The following is a 6,057-nucleotide window of genomic DNA, read 5'->3' on the forward strand; positions in this document are numbered from 1 at the left end:
ATCTCCTCATTCTCCTCCTTCCCTCCCCTTCTTCCGCCGAATAAACACTCTACGTACGGCCGCGGTCTCTCGTTAAGCAAATAAATAAATAAAAAGCAGTTACTTTTCCGGCTCTGTTATAGCCTATATAACAAAAGGAAAGTACGGCCGTCGATCAAAAAATCACCCCCGAGATTTTTAGTTTTGGACTCGGTGACCTCGAAACGTCGCGAAATGCAAACGAAAAAAATACCGAGGTTTTCGAGCTTAATAACTCCCACGCTTTTCGTCGAAAATTTCTGAAATTTTGCGGGAGATTCGTGTATTAGGGGGAGGGTGCCATTACATTTTGGCGGTTAAAGGTCGAGGGGTGGGAAGAGAAAGGGGATCGCGCGACGTATCTCGAGTAGGGTCGGAGTTAATGGCGGTTTTACTGGTTATTAGCATATATTTTGTTTATAATACTCGTCTCCACCATCGGAATTTAGCTCTTTGTCATTTTATAATAATTAATTATATAAAATTTTTTAAAATAAAATCTGGTAACAGATAGCGCCGCAAGCAACTTAAAATGTTTTTGCCAGGAAAGTTAAGCGGCCGTGGCAGTATTTTTTAAATTTAAAAATAGATAAAATTTTGAAACAGAATTAACGAATTAAAAGAGCTTTCGTAAATATAAGTGTTAAAACGTCGGCCGTCCAATGAATTTGAAAAACGAAGGTAGCCTAAATAAAAGTGTGTCGAAAGTTACGGAAGACGGTCTCCGAGCGTGGGAAAAAACACCCGGAGTCCGTTATCGATATTAATTTCGTACCGGCGACGTTTTATTATTAGAGGCCAAGTGGCTTTACTTATTCCGTCCGTCTTAATCCGTTTCCTTCGAATCGAATCACCGATTACGGCTCGATCCGTTTTTATTCTCATCCGTTATAAATAAAGCGTTGGAAAAGAACAACCGAAGCGCAGAATTTCTGGCCTAATTTTGGACGTAAAAACTCCTGTATTCTCGGAAACTGCCGAGTTTAGGCGGCGGCCACAAAAATGGACCAAACGCCACGGTTACTACGCTTCTAAACTTTTAGCACGAAATAAATAAGCGGACAAAATCGAGAGACGGAAATTTCTGTCTATCGTATTTGGCCACGGACACGGCAGCCGTTAAGAAAACCGACGCAACTACGTAGAGAATTTAACGCAAACTTCTCAGTCGTATCGAAATGTTTGGAGGGAAAAATTGCGGCAACGAACAAATCGTCTATAACGTAATGTAGGCTAAATAAAATACCGGAAAAATAATAACAAATAATGGAAACGGCGGTGTCGGAAATCGGTCCCGACTCTTTACCGGTCAAAGCCAGCGGATAGTCGGGCTTCTGTAAGCTTTAGGCCAGCTTCGTCCGTAGTATTTTACAAAATCTTTTGACCTACGGTAAAAGATTGAACTCTCCCGGTAATAAATATTAAACATTTAAGTGTTTACGCGAACCAAACGTCACTTTAAATAAATATAATTTTACGCACCCGAAAGTAAATTATAAAAAGCGGGACAAAACGCCACGATTACCGGCGATAACGATATTTTAATCGACGAATTCGACGTAACCGCGCGTGCCGCGAGATCGTTTACGTCACTATTGCGTTTCTATAACATTCGCCGATTCTCACGTTTTACTCCGCGCTGCAAAATAACGTAAACGCTGGTAGACGGAGGTCGAATTTAACCGCGAGTTTTGCCACCGTACTAAAATTACCGCCAAACTAGTCTAGTGTTAGACCGGACGGTTCGCCAATCGCGTGGCCGTCCGACATTTCTAAATGTCGGGACGGTCGTCGGTAAGGCGGGTTACGCGTACGATTCGAACCGCGTAATCGTACGCTTCGAGAGGGAAAGTTGTTTAATTTGGATGGGTTTTCCGTATTGCTAATAAATTACTATTCTTTTTATTAAAGTTTCTCGGCAGCTTTACTACAAATTACGGTACGAGTTTACGTTATTACAAATACGGGGAAATAAATCGTTACAAAGACACTCGGATTAAATTTTCTTATTATACGGAGAGGTTATAATTAAAGCGACTCTATTCGGACCTCGCTGCGGGCCGAGTTTCGTCAAAATCCGATAAGCGGAACGAGGTCGGTTTAATTGTAACCGTCCTGTATTTTACGATTTTGTGTATACCGTCGTAAAATATCGGGACGAAAGCGAGACGTCTAAATTAAAAATATGAAATTTAAATACATTACTGCTTCAAATAAATAAAACATACTTCGTGCAAAAATTGTGGGCGGAATTGTGCGAAAGTTTTTTTAATTTTTGTCATTTATATAAGTAAACGAAACGTTTTCTTCGATTTCGTAACGTCGTAACCCCGGCGACCGATTTCCGACATTCTAGTTACGTCGGTGTCGGAGTCTGGCAGTGCCGACGTCGGCCCGTCGGACTTAAAAGATATTTAACGTTTCGTCGCACGATTTTGATCGTCTTCTACGTAACGCGTCCAGTCGATCGGGAGTTTAAAGGTCGGGCTTTTCGACCCGATTTCCGCCAACATCGTGCGGTGATAAACTAATTGTCGTTCGGAATTGGAACGTTTCTCTGCCAGGTGAAAACGTGGCGACGTTCGATCCATTCGAAAAACAAGAATGTTTTTTTGTTTTCGAAAACAAGATTCTTCTATGCTCGATTTTGACGGGGAAAATCCGAAAAGAAAGTTCTTTATTCCGTCGTGTGAAAATCTAGGGTTTTCCAATTAATTCGAGTGTAGAGGTACAGTACACTTTAAAACCTACCGAACTTAATTCGCGTTACGGAATTATCACTGGAAATTGACGACCGAACGTATGCCTACATATTGAAATTTTTGTACAAATAGTGTACATTCGGGGTATTCGGTATATTCGGATCGTCCAGAGCTTGTACGGAGCCTGGGAGTGGAGCGAATCTTTTTAATTCTCTAACCGTTAGAGAAAAGTGGTCCGTTAGACTCAACGGACCACTTTTGCCGGTTTTCTATTTTTTATTTTTTAAATAAATGAAGTACACAAAATGCCTCTTTATTAACGAAAAACATTCGAAACAATTTTATTTATTTTTTAGTAATAATAACATCATTTACAGAGGTAAGAACCACTAACTTTTCTCCGTACCCGGAGATAAATTGCCAGCAATCCCGGTCTGTGTCGACGACGGACGAACCGCTCTAGTTAATTACGAAGTTTAAATTTTAGGATTTTATTCGGCAAAATAGCGATTGCTACCAATTTGATAGAGCTAAATAGTATCTTCCGCCTATACCTACGTAGCCATTCCCTTTCCCTTTCTGGGGATTTGCGTCGGAGTCCGAGCCGATTCTCGAAGATTTCGGTAAGTCGAACTCCGTCCCTGGAAATCCGGCCGCTTCGAATACGACCGCGATAAAAAAGATGACGTAAATTTAAAAAAAAAAATGCATCTTTTCCATCTTTACGCTCTTCTCCGGAGGCGCATCTGAATCGAGAACTCCTCAGAGGAGCGATTCTCAAATATTTTCGGTTATTCGGAATTTAACATATATTAATCTTTTAGTATTATACGGGATATCGGCGATTAAAGTGCCATCTGTCGTCAAAAAGACGCACGAACTTTAATTATTACGGGATTAACGAAACAAACGAATCATTGTGACTTATTAAATAAAAATTTAAAAGAAAAATAATTTACACCCGATTAATACTCGGAACTCGACACAGTGATAAATTTATTTGATCCCGGGAGTCATCTTACTTTTCCATAACGTTCGCGACTTTTACTTTTCTCACTTTGTTAATTTTATTGGTCTATTTTAAAACTTTTGCTAATTTCCACTCATTTTCGCTAGAATCGCAGACTCGGTTCCCGCCGCTAACGTCTTTACGGAATTCGTTACGTCGGAGGAAAGGTTGTTGGTAAAATCTGCTGCCCGGCGGAATTTACGCGTGACTTTTCTCCACGCCCGTTACTCTTTAGAAGACGGATTCAAATTCATAACTATTTCGACTATACTATTTGGAATTTATATAAATAATCGATTTACTTAAAATGTTTACCTTTGTTTATAACTGTAAGAATTAGGCTATTTAATTTTATTGGCGTACGAAAAATAAATAATTTCTCGCCTCAGAAACGAACGATACGCCCGTGTAGCGTTGTATTCCGCCGCGATTTTAATAATATATATTTATCGATTAAATCGAGTTGCCTCTAATTAATGCATTCGTTTCACTCTCGGTTGTACTCGCTTTTTTCGTGGAAACCTTTCCCCCGAGTTTGGCTCGATTTTCGAAAACGTCTCAGAAGACGGAATCCTTCCGCTGACATTCGAGTACCGCGATTTGGGATCATTCTTTTTCTTTCCTAGCGTTTGTCCCGCTCGCTTACACGCATTTCCCCATTGTACCCGATATAGAGCATCGTTTGGCGAAATTCCCATTGTGTTCGTATCTTCCGACGTTCGGTCGAGTCCGTTTTGGTGGCGTCCACCGGGTCTAGTCTCCCCCGGATCGTAACGAAGGATATATTTCACTATCAATTGTCGTCGCTGCGCGTAACGTGTCCTTACCGGGGCCGTCGAGCTCGTCTCGTCTTGTCCGTAATTGGCCAACTCCTGGTTATTTTCTAACCTCGTCATTCGTTACGCGGTCAAATCGCGTAAAGCCAACGACCGACCATTTTCATTTTCGCGGCGTTCGGGCTTCTTTGTGACGGGCCGGCATTCCGACCCATACGTTGTTACCGGTCGGACGATTGACTTACGAATTTTTGTCTTAAATGTGTTGAAATCTTTTTATCGCAAAGTATTCCGCCGAGCTCTCTTCGTTTCGTCCGGCCGGCGTGGATTAGTACGCGAATGTCTGGTGTTCTCTCGCCGCCCGACGAGTTAAAGAAGTCGAAGTATTTGAATTTCGTAATTTTTGAAATTTCTCGGTCGTCTATTACCATTGTTCCGTTTGTCTGCGTGCACATTTTAAATATTCAGTTTTCTGAATGTTTTACATAATTTCAATAAAATCACATTTTTCGACGTGCCATTCCTTACAAAAAATTTTTGGTTCGAATATCTCCCGACAAACCCGTAACTTATCAGTAATCAGTTTTAGAATGTTTATTAGTGTAATACGAAATTTGGTTTTTAATTTATAGAAAGACAACTTTTAGTTCTATTTTTCCTTCAATTTCACATCCAACACTAACTTAAGACGGTCATCTGCCTTCTGTTTGTAAAGTATTAATATCCCGAAGATGGCTGTTATAGGCCGAGAGGCGTGGTTATAGAATATAAAGGTAAAACTTGGAGGGAATTGAATTTGCCGATTTCCAGTTATATAACCTCAAAGTTGCCAAGTTGAACTACACAATTAACCTAGATATCAACTGCTTCTTTTTTTTCTTTGTTAACCGTTTTCTTTGAAACCGTTATTTATAGGATTGCCTATGTATTAGGTAGTGGTAATAACCGCTTAGATCTATATGATTCGAAGAACTTATCCTTTAAACTAGATCTTAGTTATAAGCATTGGAACAAATTTATTAAATAAATAAGAATTGTAAGTTATTGTTCATTTAAAATGGTTTTACAGTACTTGTATGGAAAATGAATTATTTTTGGTCAAATACCTCCTCCAGATTTGGAAGTAGTGTACCGTACCTAGTGCGCCGCACGCTCCTGCCGGAGAGACTCGGTGACGCCTCTTTCTCTCCAGCAGGATTATCGCGATTATTCGTTCTTACTTCGAAGCGCACCTTTCGTAGAGACTGGAAGAAGCGAGCCCACCGATGTAAACGTCCGCTCGGTAAACTGACTTACAATATCAGTCACAGATACAGTTACCTTAGTTACGTTTTAAAAGTAACTAAACTGACGTTATAGGAATATCCCTCTCTTAAGTTAATAATGTTCTTCTAGTTCCCCGAATAAATTATAAAGAAACAAAATAAGATACTCGTACTCTTTCGGGCTTTTTCCGGTCTCACTCGTGCGGTCACTGTAAACAAGTTCGCGTGTAGAGGGATGTCTTATAAGGAAAACAATATAAACAAATATAAAATATTCGGAATACCAC

This window comes from Centruroides vittatus, unplaced genomic scaffold (genome assembly GCF_030686945.1).
Source record: "Centruroides vittatus isolate TY-2023 unplaced genomic scaffold, ASM3068694v2 contig_8, whole genome shotgun sequence".
Classification (NCBI taxonomy): domain Eukaryota; kingdom Metazoa; phylum Arthropoda; class Arachnida; order Scorpiones; family Buthidae; genus Centruroides; species Centruroides vittatus.